At 44.7% G+C, this 15,669-nt stretch overlaps 1 protein-coding gene across 1 annotated transcript in view; it reads left to right on the forward strand.

The window, feature by feature from the left end:
- The window catches only part of bnc2 (basonuclin zinc finger protein 2), a 283,605-nt gene that overhangs the window by 75,637 nt on the left and 192,299 nt on the right, over window positions 1–15,669 (forward strand). The window lies entirely within an intron of this gene.

Genomic DNA, 15,669 nt, shown 5'->3' on the forward strand with positions numbered 1-15,669 from the left:
GATGCTCCAAACTGTAATAATGTCACTCCAACCATGGTGCCCCCTATGTTACAGGAAATTGCAAAGGTCGATTCAGCTCATGGGAGGCTTTTGAAAGCCACATAGGAAGACTTCAGGACCAGCACGTTCCTGTTAGGATGAATGCAAGGCTGTCGGGATTTAGGAACCCTGGTTGATCAGGGATAATGATGTCCTGATCAGGACAAAGAAGGCCGCATTTGTAAGATAACAGCAGCTGGGATGCAGCAAATGTCTTGAGGAGTATGAGGATACAGGGGGACACTTTAGAAGGAAACTAGGAAGGCTAAAAGGGATCTTGCGACATCTCTTCAGATAAGGTAAACGAGAATTTAAGAGATCTATAAATGTATTAAGCACACCTTCCCTTTCTCTTAGGGAAGAAGTAGATCCCCTTAAAGATCAATGTGGGCAATTAGCCTACCAACCATTAGTTTACCAACACTTAAATGGGCAAGGCATCGAAGGATATGCGCCTAACGTGAGCAAACGTGATAAATGTGGATGGGTAAAAAAATTAGCATGGCCTGCTTCTGTGCTGTACAGATCTATAACTCTATAACCCACATGTTTTTGTGATGTGCAGGGTAACTGGACACCTGGAAGGAAACCACATGGTCTCAGGTAGAATGTGCAAACTCCTCACAAACAGCGTGGAGGTTTAGGTTTGAATTCCTCTCTCCCTCATGGTGTTCTGCCCTTTCTCATAGAGCCCACTCACTTTCACCCTGTAGCTGTGTTTCCTCCTCACGTTCACTTCTTCCCCTTTTGCACTCACCAACTCCAAACTTCAGTTCTTCATCCTTGCTAGTATCTTGCTTTCCTCTTCTTCCCACTCCATCTCCTCACATACCCTCTCCTTCTCCTGGCACGTCCTCATTGTTACCTTCTCCCCAGTCTCACTGGCGTTGATTCCCTTTCTGTCCAGTCTCACTGGCCTTGATTCCCTTTCTGTCCAGTCTCACTGGCCTTGATTCCCTTTCTGTCCAGTCTTACTGGCGTTGATTCCCTTTCTGTCCAGTCTCACTGGCCTTGATTTCCTTTCTGTCCAGTCTTACTGGCCTTGATTTCCTTTCTGTCCAGTCTCACTGACCTTGATACCCTTTCTGTCCAGTCTCACTGACCTTGATACCCTTTCTGTCCAGTCTTACTGGCCTTGATTCCCTTTCTGTCCAGTCTCACTGACCTTGATACCCTTTCTGTCCAGTCTTACTGGCGTTGATTCCCTTTCTGTCCAGTCTCACTGACCTTGATACCCTTTCCGTCCAGTCTTACTGGAGTTGATTCCCTTTCTGTCCAGTCTCACTGGCCTTGATTCCCTTTCTCCCCAGCCTCACTGGTCTCGCATCTCTTTCCTGACTATTTTTGCCTCTCTTGCCTTCTCCCACTCACTCACTCACTCCAACTCCCCCTCAACATCTCCCTCTCTGCCTTTTCTTACCCTCTCCTGTACCTTTCTTTACTAACCCTGTTTCTGCTGTTCCTATCATCCAGACTTTTCCTTGTTCTTATCCGACCCTCCCCCCTCCCTTCTTTTTTCACTTCCCATTCCTCAGGCAATATCCTAGGCTCCTCAGAATGTCGGCCTCTTCCTTTCCTTGTGTTTGCCAAGGCCACCGATGGTTGGTGAGTGGCAGAGGAGAATTAGTCAGGTGGATGAAAAAAATCTGTACCTGAGTTGAGATCTGTGGCTTAAGCTACAAAGCCCCTTAGTGTTCTGCAGCAGGTTTCCAGGCTCACGTATGCATCCTCTTTGAAAGCTTAGGGTAATAATTTGCCAGGAGCGATTGATGGGGAGGGGCAGTTGCAAGTGAGAGGTCACAGGAAAATGTCCAACTATACCTGGCAAGCCCCCCCACCCATCTGATGAGACATTCAACTGCAATTCTGTAGAACCTCAGTTTATCCAAAGTATAGGAGACCATGGGATGACTCTACTCTAATGCTGGAATGGTAGAGAGAGAGATTTATTAATGGGGAGATCCCTCAGGCTGAATGCTGCCCTTGCAAAATTGGCTGGGAGATTAGAATTGACAGGGAAAGCATCAACAACATTCTGAATAAGTGTGGTTGTATCTATTGCCTGTTACATAGAACATAGAAAATAGGTGCAGGAGTAGGCCATTCAGCCCTTCGAGCCTGCACCGCCATTCAGTATGATCATGGCTGATCATCCAACTCAGAACCCTGTACCTGCTTTCTCTGCATACCCCCGATCCCTTTAGCCACAAGGGCCATATCTAACTTCCTCTTAAATATAGCCAATGAACCGGCCTCAACTGTTCCCTGTGGCAGAGAATTCCACAGATTCACCACTCTGTGTGAAGAAGTTTTTCCTCATCTCGGTCCTAAAAGGCTTCCCCTTTATCCTTAAACTGTAACCCCTCGTCCTGGACTTCCCCAACATCGGAAACAATCTTCCTGCATCTAGCCTGTCCAATCCCTTTAGAATTTTATACGTTTCAATAAGATCCCCCTCAATCTTCTAAATTCTAGTGAATATAAGCCTAGTCGATCCAATCTTTCTTCATATGAAAGTCCTGCCATCCCAGGAATCAATCTGTTCAAAGATAACTACTCAAAAGATGACTCCCTGGCAGGAACTGCTTCTTATCTAGGTAGCACCCACTCAGTACCACCCCTCCAACAGTATAGCAGAGGACTTGTTAATTGGCAGGAGGCGGAGTGTGGGAATAAAGGGAGCCTTTTCTACTTGACTGCTGGTGACTAGTGTGATCCACAGGGGTCTGTGTTGGGACTGCTTCTTTTTACATTATATGTCTGTTTTCTGGATCATGGAATTGATGACTTTGTAGCCACATTTACAAATAATACAAAGATAGGTGGAAGAGTAGCTAGTGCTAAGGAAACAGGGAGTCTGCAGAAGGACTTGGACAGATTAGGAGAATGGGCAAAGAAATGGCAGGTGGAATATAGTGTCGGGAAGTGTATGGCTATGCACTTTGATAGAAGGAATAAAAACATAAGCTGTTTTCTAAATGGGCAGAAAATTTAAAAATCTGAGGTGCAAAGACCTGCGGGATTCCCTAAAGGTTAATTTGCAGGTTGAGTTTGTGGTGAGGATGCAAATGCGCTGTTAACATTCATTTCGAGAGGACTGGAATATAAGAGCAAGGATTTAATGCTGAGGCTTCATAAGCCACTAGTGAGGCCTCATTTGGAGTATTGTGAGCAGTCTTGGTCTCTTTATCTAAGAAAGGATGTGTTAACGTTGGAGAGGGTTCAGAGGAGGTTTGCAAGAATGGTTCCATACTATTAGGTTAATACTATGTATGATCTTGATAATGGTTATTTTACCTTTTACATGAATTGTTATTCATATAGATATTTGAGAGATAATTCTCCTCTTGTTTTATATATATATATATGTACTCTTTTATTTAACTAATGAAAAGATTGATAAAGAAAGAAAGAAGAAGAATGGTTCCAGAAATGAAAGTGTTATGAGGAGTGTTTGATGGCTCAGGGCCTGTATTCACTGGAATTTAGAAGAATGAGGGGAGATCTTATTGAAACATCAAATGTTCAAAGGGCTAGATAGAGTGGATATAGAGAGAATGTTTCCTATCATGGGGGAGACTTAGACCAGAGGGCACAGCCTCAGAAGAGAGGGACATCCATTTTGGATGGAGATGAGGAGGAATTTGTTTAGCCAGACAGTGGTGAATCTGTGGAATTCATTGAAACAAGTGGCTTTGCAGGCCAAGTCATTGGGTGTACTTAAGGTGGGGGCTGAAAGGTTCTTAATTAGTTAGGGTATGAAAGATTATGGGGAGGAGGCAGGAAAATCAGGTTGAGAGGGAAAATGGATCAGCCATGATGAAATGGCAGAGCAAGCTCGATGGGCTGAATGACCTAAATCAGCTTCTATCTCTGATATGGTCGGTGGTCCCTCATTACTATCCCTTTAACAGTGCATCACTCCATTACAATTGGCCCTCCAACACGGCTGTCCCTCATTAAGGTTCCTGCGGTAATGCAGTGTCTCCTCAGTGCAGGTCTTCAAACAACGAGGTACCCACAAAGTCAACCTTCTGACACCCTGGCATTCCTTCAGTACTGGCCCTCTGAAAGTGCAGAATTTCCTCAGGCTCACCTTAATTCTAGTCTCTTAAATACTAAAGCTCACCCTTGCTATGCCTCTCCACAATATTGGCCACCTCTCAGTGCAGCAGGTCCTCAGAAGGTTCCCTTCACTCTGTGACTTTGATAGTACAGTATTCCCTGGTGTTGCAATACCTTTATACTGCTTGTCTGACAGTACTGCACTCCCTCAGTGTGATGTTCCCACAGTGCTGCACTCCCTCAGTACAGTGTTTCACAGTGCTGTCCCTCTGACAGAGCTGCACTCCCTTAGTACAGTGTTTCACAGTGTTGTCCCTCTGACAGAGCTGCACTCCCTCAGTAGTGTTTCACAGTGCTGTCCCTCTGACAGAGCTGCACTCCCTCAGTGCAGTTTCACAGTGCTGTCCCTCTGACAGAGCTGCACTCCCTCAGTACAGTGTTTCACAGTGTTGTCCCTCTGACAGAGCTGCACTCCCTCAGTACAGTGTTTCACAGTGTTGTCCCTCTGACAGAGCTGCACTCCCTCAGTACAGTGTTTCACAGTGTTGTCCCTCTGACAGAGCTGCACTCCCTCAGTACAGTGTTTCACAGTGTTGTCCCTCTGACAGAGCTGCACTCCCTCAGTACAGTGTTTCACAGTGCTGTCCCTCTGACAGAGCTGCACTCCCTCAGTACAGTTTCACAGTGCTGTCCCTCTGACAGAGCTGCACTCCCTCAGTACAGTGTTTCACAGTGCTGTCCCTCTGACAGAGCTGCACTCCCTCAGTACAGTGTTTCACAGTGCTGTCCCTCTGACAGAGCTGCATTCCCTCAGTACAGTTTCACAGTGCTGTCCATCTGACAGAGGTGCACTCCCTCAGTACAGTGTTTCATAGTGCTGTCCCTCTGACAGAGCTGCACTCCCTCAGTACAGTGTTTCACAGTGCTGTCCCCCTGACAGTGCTGCACTCCCGCAGTACAGTGTTTCACAGTGCTGTGCCTCTGACAGTGCTGCACTCCCGCAGTGTGATGTTCCCACAGTGCTGTCCCTCTGACAGAGCTGCACTCCCTCAGTACAGTGTTTCACAGTGCTGTCCCTCTGACAGTGCTGCACTCCCGCAGTGTGATGTTCCCACAGTGCTGTCCCTCTGACAGAGCTGAACTCCCTCAGTACAGTGTTTCACAGTGCTGTCCCTCTGACAGAGCTGCACTCCCTCAGTACAGTGTTTCACAGTGCTGTCCCTCTGACAGAGCTGTGCTCCCTTAGTACAGTGTTTCACAGTGCTGTTCCCCTGACAGAGCTGCACTCCCTCAGTACAGTGTTTCACAGTACTGTCCCTCTGACAGAGCTGTGCTCCCTTAGTACAGTGTTTCACAGTGCTGTTCCCCTGACAGAGCTGCACTCCCTCAGTACAGTGTTTCACAGTACTGTCCCTCTGACAGAGGTGCACTCCCTCAGTACAGTGTTTCACAGTGCTGTCCCTCTGACAGAGCTGTGCTCCCTTAGTACAGTGTTTCACAGTACTGTCCCTCTGACAGAGCTGTGCTCCCTTAGTACAGTGTTTCACAGTGCTGTTCCCCTGACAGAGCTGCACTCCCTCAGTACAGTGTTTCACAGTACTGTCCCTCTGACAGAGGTGCACTCCCTCAGTACAGTGTTTCACAGTGCTGTCCCTCTGACAGAGGTGCACTCCCTCAGTACAGTGTTTCATAGTGCTGTCCCCCTGAGAGAGCTGCACTCCCTCATTACAATGTTTCACAGTGCTGTCCCCCTGACAGTGCTGCACTCCCGCAGTGTGATGTTCCCACAGTGCTGTCCCTCTGACAGAGCTGCACTCCCTCAGTACAGTGTTTCAGAGTGCTGTCCCTCTGACAGTGCTGCACTCCCTCGCAGTACTGAGGTTTTCGTCTGGATGTTCGTGCTCCATTCACTACAGCTGCCCAAGAATGATTAATGCTTTACTGGCTGATTGGTTCAGAGATCCTTAAGGGCCCTTTCATTTGCTGAAGCTTCTCTCGTGCTCTTTCCGAAGATCATTATATGTTTCTCGTCTACTGTGACTTTGTTTCACCTGAAATACGTGAATTATCTTCTTATTTAAATTGACCTAATATCACCCAATGCTCAGTTTATTAGTAATGGACATTGTTGTGATAATTGAATTGGATTACTTACGGAGTACAATTTCTGAGCCTCTGATTAGTACTTCAGTCAGATGTGACTGTTGCCCTCCAGAGTCAATACACTTCCAAGGAAATTAAACAGCATTTATTCTGTAAAGCACTTCCTCACGTCTTCCCAGGATCCATGTGTCTGCTTTATTACTTAAACTGCATTGCAATGCAGTGAATCTTGTTTCAAAGTATACCTTCATAACATTCCTTACAGTTGGCTGTCAACTCTGGTTTAACTTTTCCCTTCCACTGTCTTCACCACATCCACTGACAGTTCCTCTTTAACTTACTGTGTCTTTGCACCTAAAACCCTTCCCAAGTATGTCCTCAACACCCTTCCAAAGCCAGTAACATGGAGGTTGTTTATAATGAGGGCTGATGTACTTAGCACTCCTCGATATACACAATGCTGGTGAGAACCAGGTTTTGTTCTTTCACTATTGTTAGTTTCATTCTGCTCTACAGTCTCAATTTTACCATTCACTTCTCCCCGGCAACATACACAAAGTGCTGGAGGAACTCAGCAGGGCAGGCAGCATCTACAGAAAAAAGTAAACAGTGGATCCTCCTCCAATCCACTGACTGTTAAAACTATCTCTGACAGACCACAGCAATCAGGTTATCACAAACAAGAGAAAATCTGCAGATGCTGGAAACCCGAGCAACACACACAAAATGCTGGAGGAACTCAGCAGGCCAGGCAGCAGCAATGGGAAAAAAGTACAGTCGACGTTTCAGGCCAAAACCCTTCGGCAGGACTCGGCTATCTCCGTATTTAAGGGTCAAAGCTCCTCCATATTAGATATGTATGAATAACTTGTTATATTGAACCGCCACAAATCAACAAATATTTTTACAAACTATATTGTGCAATTTTATGCTGTGACATTTTTTTTTGTAACAGACAGTTTATTTTAGTTCTTAGTGCATGGAATTCATTAGCCAAGTGTGATATAAAAGGGATTTGAAATCTCAGATATTTAGGGAAGGTGGACGTGGTGTTTGTATTAACCTCATCAAACCAGCAAGGAAGGATCAGATGTATATTTCCACAGAAAGATGGTGGGCAACTTGGAAGGGAACATTCAGGTAGTGATGTGTCCATGTTTCTGATGGATATCCATGTCCTAAGTGGTTGGGCTGCAGGGTTTGGAAATATTGTCAGATATTGGCAGGTAACTGAAGTGTATTTGATAAATGGTAGGAATTGCTGTCACTGTACAGAGATGGTGAAGGTAATGAATGTGGAGGATGGTGGCTGGGGATGTTGGTCAATGACTCTTTTTGTCAAGTAACAGAGTGTGTTGTCTGGTTGGTGTTGAGTTTGCACAAAGTTGTTATAGATGAACTCATCTTGTCAAATGGACAGTATTCCATCACACTCGTGACCTGTGCTTTTTAAGATGGTAGGAATGGTTTGGTTTTCAGGAGGCGAGCCACTCTCTGCTGAACTTACCAAAAGGTACATTATTTTATATTGTGAAAACATCAAAATAAATCTTTGTGTGGCGGTGAGGAATTGATGCTTTAATGGAGCTCGAATAGAGATAAAGACGGGGGAAAAAATCCATTTTGGCTCATGTACTTCCACCAGGTCTGAGAACTACAGAACTTTAGTGACTTCTTCAGTTGAGTCTGGTCATTGATGGACACTTAGCTCAGTGCAGGAGAGCTGAGCATTGACCTAGCTTTTGAATCTCAAGGGAAAGCAATTAAAGATTAGCTTTATTTGTCATGTAAACACAGAAACATCAAAACATACAGTTAGATACATTGATTTGTGTCGAATCAAGTCGCCAGGGATTGTGCTGGGCGTGTCACCTTGCTTGGATTGCCAACATAAAATGCACACAGCTCACTAACCCTGGCCATGTGGTAGGAAACCGGAGTGCCCAGAGGAAACCCGTGCACACATGGGGAGGACATCCAGAGAGCGGCAGGGATTACACCCCAATCTTATAGCTGGCACTGTGAGGCGTGATGCCAACTACTACGCTGCCATGCTGCTGGCAGGAGTCTCGCCTGCCACTTATGAGGCAGGAATGATACTGCTCAGTTGCATGTATGGACATGGAGAGCTTCATTATCTGAGGAGCTGCGAATAGAGCTGAAATGTAAGAAGGCGGACTGACTTTGCATTGTTATGTGAAAGTATTTTACAGAGGAGCAAAACTCCAGTATCTCCAAACCTGGTTTGTGTTATCTCTTCCAAATACTGCATCCATGGGAGGGAAATCTGAATGTTTTGTGTTCATCTGGTTCTGATTTAAGAACATCAAGCCAGATTTTTAGAAGTAGTACCTTAGTCTGGGCACTTGGCTCTCTCGGGGCATATCAAAGAGGCTGTGCTCTGGATCAAGGTGATTGCTTTTGACCACAGCACCAGTCAGGCCTCCTTCTCCCCCCTTTTCCTTCTGTTCATATGATTAGAGTCAGCCGTGCTGACATTTTGCCTTTTGCAGTATGTAAGATCTTTAGCAGGAGTGACACCGAACAGGCAGCTGGAGGGACCTGGAGGCTTGGCTAGCTCGTTACATAGTGCCAGCTAGGCTGAGTGTAGCGTGCAGGCCCTGGGTCTTGCCTTTCAGCGCTGCTTTCATTAGCAACCGGCACTGACGAAAGCCTAGCAAATGCTGTCATTGATCCTCGCAGTGAGGGAGATATGTGCTGTATTCAGGTCATGGCCTGCAAGACTTTGATGCAGCTCCGTTTCAGGCTGCTGACAGCCGCATTCTGCCGATTCGCCCAGCCTGACACAATTCCCTCTCTCATCAGATCTTTGCTCCGAGTTGCTAACTGCACCGATTTCCCACTGGATCGCCCTTCTCTCGAAATATTAACACTTGTTTACTGGGCCTGTTGGCAGAAGGATTCTGTAAATAGACTCTCTGCAGCATTTACAGGGGAACCTGTTTATCTGTTCAGTTTCCCTCAGCTGTGCATTAACCGTTTAATTCCCAAGTTCCTTGGAACTCTTTTAATGTCACTCACAGTGACTCTAAAGAACCAAAATGGTTGTCGTGCACCATTTTAAATGGAACCCCATAATCCTGTAATGTAGCTGGAATGCACAGGCACACGCAAACATGCACAGCAAAAGCACATGCACTTTGTACACGTATGTGACACACAAACACGGGAACACACTCACAATGCACCAGATCTCAAATACTGTACATACATGGCTGACACGTGGCAGATCGATAATGCGCACGTGCGTGCATATAGACACACACACGCACATAAGCAACTAGCTGTCAGTATATTAAGACAGATCTATTCACAAAAACACCTCTCTAGTCATGGAATAAAGTTAACTTCCCTAGCAGTTTGGAGTTAAGCCGTGTCCACCCGGTTTTGCCATGAGTTACAGAAGGCTGCCACTCCGACCTGCCCAAGTTCTTTGTTAAATTGTTCATGTTCTTTGAGGCTGGTTTGACACCTCGAAGAGTGAGATGGAAATCCAGCTGTGTTTTTATTAACACTTCTCCTAAATTTTATAAATGTGAAGCCCACAATGTGTCACGTAACTGCACTGTACTATTCCCACTAGCTCTTTATTGGGAGACTGGTGGTGCTAACAGACCTCTGGAGAAAGCTCTCAACCATTGGCTGGAGCCTCCTCTGAACAGAGCAGCACGTAACCTGGGTAAAAGGAGGCTATTTCTAGCCATCTTATTTCCATTGAAATTCTGCTGTGTGTCTGTTTAATGAAAGACTTCCTGCAATCTGTTTTAATTAGTGACATCTCCACTCATAATGACTAATAAACGGCACAGATGAGCTTACGTATGTAGCTATTTAGTGTTTCATTTATTAACAGAAAAGAATCCATCTTGTGACACTGATGATAAAATAATATTGAAAAAGGCAAGTTATTGTTCAGGGATTTTAATTTTATTGGATTTTCTTGCTCCTGTAGCTTGGAGAGGAACTTGCTGTTATTTAGACAGTGTGGGGGGGCTGGCTCCAGGCAGCGGTAACATTTCCAAATCCTATTGCTGTCATTGAAGCTGGTAGAGGGACAGCACAAAGCCTGCGAGTGGTGTCCTGCATTCAGCACCATCTGCAGCCATTGGGTTTCACTGGGCAATCTCGCGTGAATACTTGGTGCAAATTTTCCAGTTTGGTTAGCCAAGTGTCTGAAGGGGATAGCGTCAAGGAACAGTCAGCCCTGTTGTTTGAATTGCTCATTCTGTGCTAGGTTTCCCTCACAGGATCTCATGAGGGAAGATGGACAGCATTGCCTAATCCAGACTTGGTTTATGTTGGTTATTAATCCAAAGAGGCTAACGGAGGGAACAATGATCCACGTTTCCCATACAAATCTGCAACTTGGCTATTTTTAATGTAAGAATTTGAAAAGATAGCAGTGATGTCTGAGACAGGCCGTGAGCTTAGGCAGAGGCTGGATTATTCTTGATATTTACCCAAAAATGTAATCTTGGCCTCAGCCGCATGTGAGTTTAATACATGTGGAGCAGAAGATAAATGATTCCCCAGGCAAACTGCTGGGTGACACCTGTAGCCCAGGGGGAGGTCAGAAATATTCAGACTAACAGATTCACTCCCCATCCTCGTCTGCTCTTCCGATCAAGGTTCAAAACATGAGTCAGAGGGCCACACACACAGCATAGAAGCATGCCTTTCGGCCTTCCGTGCCCTGCCAAGCATCCGTAGCTTTCAATATCTTGGTGATCCAAGCTCTCGTCTAGATACTGAAATGTGTGTGAGTACCTGGCCTCACTACCTTTCCAAAATGAAAATGGATAAAATTGATTGTTAGCTTTCCGAAATGCAACCATCATCTGGGTGGAAAAAAAAGATTTCCTCAGGCCATGAGAAGTTCAAACAGAGATTAATGAAGATAATGTCCCCCAAACAATCCCTCCATCCCCTCACATTTGCTTGTTCCACTGTAACTATCTACTCATTAAATATTGTAGGAACAAGAGAAATAATTTTTTAACAACTATCATCGTCCTGAAGCACCCATCACCATAGAACGTGGGCCAGTATAATACGGAAATATGCACCTCAGCCTATGATGCTTGTGCACTGCCAACTGTGATCACAATTTAAACGGGACTTCTGCCTGAATATGGTCTGTACCCCTCATTCATTCGATACTTCTCGCTGCCTCACTAAAGCAGCCTGCATAATCACTCACTCCAGATATTCTCTCTTCTCCCCTTTCGAAAGCGCGTCCCACCAGGCTCAAGGATAGTTTCTACCCCATTGCCATAAGATTACTGAATGGTCCCCTCGTATGATAAAGTGGATTTTTGACCTCACGATCCTACCTCACTGTGATCTGCTTGTATTTTCTCTGTGGCTGTTACACTTTATTTATCTTTCTGGCATCCTTCTACCTGTGTTCTACCTCAATGCACTGTGCAATGATTTGATTTATGAAAGTAGTATGCAAGACAAGCTTTTCACTGCATCTCAGTACATGTGACACTAATAAACCGATTCTAATTCCAATTCCCTGCCTGTTCGTATGTCTGTCTAAAATGAGGAAGAGGAAGATGCCATTTTTTTTCCTACTTGAGCCTGTTTAAGCATGCGGGGAGGATGTGGCTGGTCTGCATCTGGCTTCTATTCCTCACCTTTTGCCCTGAAAATCCATTTACTTTGGTGCAGGAACATCAAGCTAATTTTAAGTTATCGATTTGCAGTATTTTTTTTCTGTAAAGAAGCACCCTCAATGCCCCCTGTTCCTACTTCCCCAATGCCGCAACTCCCCTGCTCTGCCCTACTGTTGAGAAATATCCCTACTCTCAACAAATGTATCCTCTTAATTCCTCTTCTTCCACAACTCCCCCCTTACTCAATTCTCTAACTCCTCTTAAGTGTGTTACTCCACAGTCAGATTGGGATATCTAGATTAAAGCCCCTTTGGAGTTCTTAACTTCACTCTCCCTTCTGGAGGTTATAATATAAACTGCAAGTTTGCTTGTCATCGGAATCTCTGCAAGCATTGTTTTATACTTGCAATTTTCTACAGATGTATGTACAGTGTAGACATTCCTGACTTAAAAGCCCACGCTCAGTGTTTTAAAACCAACTTCTTCCTCTCCCATCAGATTTCTGAATGGTCCATGAACACTACCTCAATATTCTGCTTTTGCATTATTTATTTATTTGTTTGTTTGTTTGGAACTTATAGTAATTTTTAAAATGTCTTGCACTGTATTGCTGCCAGAAAACAGCAAATTTAATGACATATGTCAATCATAACAAACCTGATTCTAATTCAATATTTCCATTTGCTGCTGTTTACTTCTTGTGAAGTGATTACATCTTGGATTGAAACTCAGAAATAATGACTGATAGACTTTAAAACAAAGATCTTGTTAGGAAAGGACAGTGCAGTTTGTCAGGCTGTGGAAGGCTCCTTTGCAGCTCATTGAGGAGCTTGCAGCTGAAATGCAAGAAGGCTGATTTCTTGAGCATTACTGAATGCTGGCAAAAGGAAGGAAATGATTCTGTGGCCATGATGTTCTACCACACGGCACTGGAAATGTCTGTGGCTCAACAGCGGGTTGTGGTAGTTGGTGTCTGGTGAACCCCTGTCACTGCAGTTGCCTTTTCTGGGATCAACTACTTCACTTGCAGCATAGCAACAGAAATTAGCCTTGAAAGAATATTTAATTGGAATGCTCGGAGATCATGAAATCACTAAGGTAAAACAAGTTCACCTCCCTCTTTTACTGCGGACCTTTCTTGTGCAGGAAGTGCAAGAATTAATCAAGGTGCCTGAGAGATTCCAAAGAGCTATGGTTATTTTACCAACTGACCAGCCACAGTTTGTTACCAAGGTAATTATTTTGTAAAGGTGATTCACTTCTAAAGAGTGACAGCCATTAAATCCGCGAAAGTTCCAGCCTGGTTTTGGCACTAGGACAATACTAGCAATAGTCTCGTTGCCTGAGGCTGTAGCTCCTAGTGGAAAGGATGTCTGCGAGAGAGCAGTTGACTTCAGCTCATGTGTGTTGATAGTGTGTTTATTTCCACTTATTGATGTCCCCAGGATAGCAGAGCTCCCATCTGCACAGATCCCTCACAGCAGTCATTGTCACCGGGAGACTCCTGGCTAATCATGGCGGAGTTCTCCTTTTCCTGATCTGGCAGTGTGTTCTCCGTTTCACACTCCCATTTCCATGCCATCTGCTAGGGGTTGAGGTTCAACAAAAGTGCCAGTAACTGAGGCCCTGCGCTCCCACACAGCATCATTTAGCATCCAAGAGCCCTTCCAAATCATTTTGCCTGTGCTTACACTTCGAAGTTTTCTGAACTGCAGCAAAGTGCTTGCAGATGTAAGGAAAGACAGCTGCCAGTTATTTGGAATATTGCTTGCATCTCTCTTTCTGCATCAAGCTGCTTTTAAGATGCAATCCATCAATGTGCAGAGATCTGTAAAAAAGATTACCACAGCCACTTTGATAAAATTATTTCTTTAAGGTATGACTTTGGATGAGGTCATTCATTGTTGAGGTTAGTGTGAGACCACAAAGGACTAAGCTCAGTTACTTGTTACCCTGGATTGAATCTGTGTTGACAGAGGGCCAGGCTCTGGCACTGATGTGAGAAAACTAGCCCTTATCTGCTGGTCATCAACGCTGCACTGTGCAACAGGGCTGTGTTTGGAATCCTTAACCACTTCTGTAAACAAAGTTGAAAGAGCAATCTTTCTGGGGACTTTTGTAACAGCAGCATCATGTCTGGGGAACAGCAGTCGTGTGCCAGGGTGGGACGACTTCCCCACCACAGGAGTCCCTTTGAGAGCGGCAGCAGACGCTGGGTGTATTGTTTATTTTTCCTCGGAGGTTATTTAGGTTCGAGTTAGCAGCACTGTGCAAAGATCTCTGTGGGTGTGTGTTAGGGGCACAGCGACACATGGCAGCTCAGATGCAGGGCAGGTAGTCTAATTTCTCACAGCTTCGGTAACCTGGGTTTGATTCTGACAGCATGGAGTCTGCACGTTTTTTTCTCTGTGACTTCATGGATTCCTCCTGTGCGCTCTGCTTTCCAAAGTTGTGTGGATTGGTAAATCGCCCCTAGTGCAGGAGGGTTAGGAGTGTCTAATGGGAATGTGCAAAAGAATACATAGCCATGAAATGGGCAAGGACTTTTTCCTGAGAACTGATGTTAACTCATTAGGCCCCATTCCCTCCTTCTGCAGGACTATGAGGATCACGGGCTGCCAGCCTAGCTGGCTGGATAACATTTGCAACCAGGCGAACTGGCAAAATGATCCTTCGGATGTGCAGTGCTGTCTCAGTGAATTCTGTTCAAGTTCACGTTGAAGTTCAAGTTTAATTGACATTCAACCATACACAGGAACACAGCCAAATGAAACTGTGTTCCTCTGGGGCCAAGGTGCAATAAGCAATACCGACAATCACATACAGCACATATAATTGTGAGAGCAGAGAAACATAGTTACAAAAAATATATTAAAAAAAATATAACCCAAGACCTTGAGTCTCATGGCACATTGTGGTATTTGGAGGAATATAAATCAGTTAAGTGTAACCGGCCAGTGATGATATAATCCAACCATATATTCGGGCTTGGTAATATATCTTTAAAATATAGAGTCATAGAAAAGTAGCAGGCCCTTCAGCCCATCTAGTCTGTGCCAAACCATTTAAACTGCCTACTCTCACAGACCTGCACCGGGACCATAACCCTCCATAACCCTTCCATCCACGTACCTATCCAAATGTTTCTTAACTGTTGAAATCAAGCTCACTTGCACTAGCAGCTCATTCCACACTCTCACAACCCACTGAGTGAAGGAATTTTCCCGCATGTTCCCCTTAGGCTTTTCACTTTTTCCCCCTTAATCCATGACCTCTTGTTGTAGTCTCTTTCAACCTCAGTGGAAAAGGCCTATTGTATTTACCCTATCTACATCCTCCATAATTTTGTATTCCTCTGTCAAATCTCCTCTCAATTTTCTACATTCCAAGGAATAAATTCCTAACCTATTCAATGTTTCCATATAACTCGAGTCCTCCAGACCTGGCAACATCCTTGTAAATTTCTCTGTACCCTTTGAACCTTATTTACATCTTTCCTGTAGGTAGGAGACGCAATGCTCCAAATTCGCCTTGCCAATGTCTTAAACAACTTCAACATAACATCCCATCTCCTGTAAATACTTTGATGATGAAGGCCAATGTGTCAAAAGCTATCTTTATGATCGTGTCTGCCTGTGACTCCACTTTCAATTAATTATGGACCTGTATTCCCAGATCCCTTTGTTCTAATGCATTTCTCAGTGCCCTAACATTGGAAGAACTTGCTTAGCTTTCCATTTTCTTCCAAGCCTTGAATAAATTATTGTTAACTGAAGTTCAGCATTCCTCTGTCAGTAACATTTATGAACAGCAGGCTCAA

Source organism: Hypanus sabinus, chromosome 7, assembly GCF_030144855.1.
Source record: "Hypanus sabinus isolate sHypSab1 chromosome 7, sHypSab1.hap1, whole genome shotgun sequence".
NCBI lineage: Eukaryota > Metazoa > Chordata > Chondrichthyes > Myliobatiformes > Dasyatidae > Hypanus > Hypanus sabinus.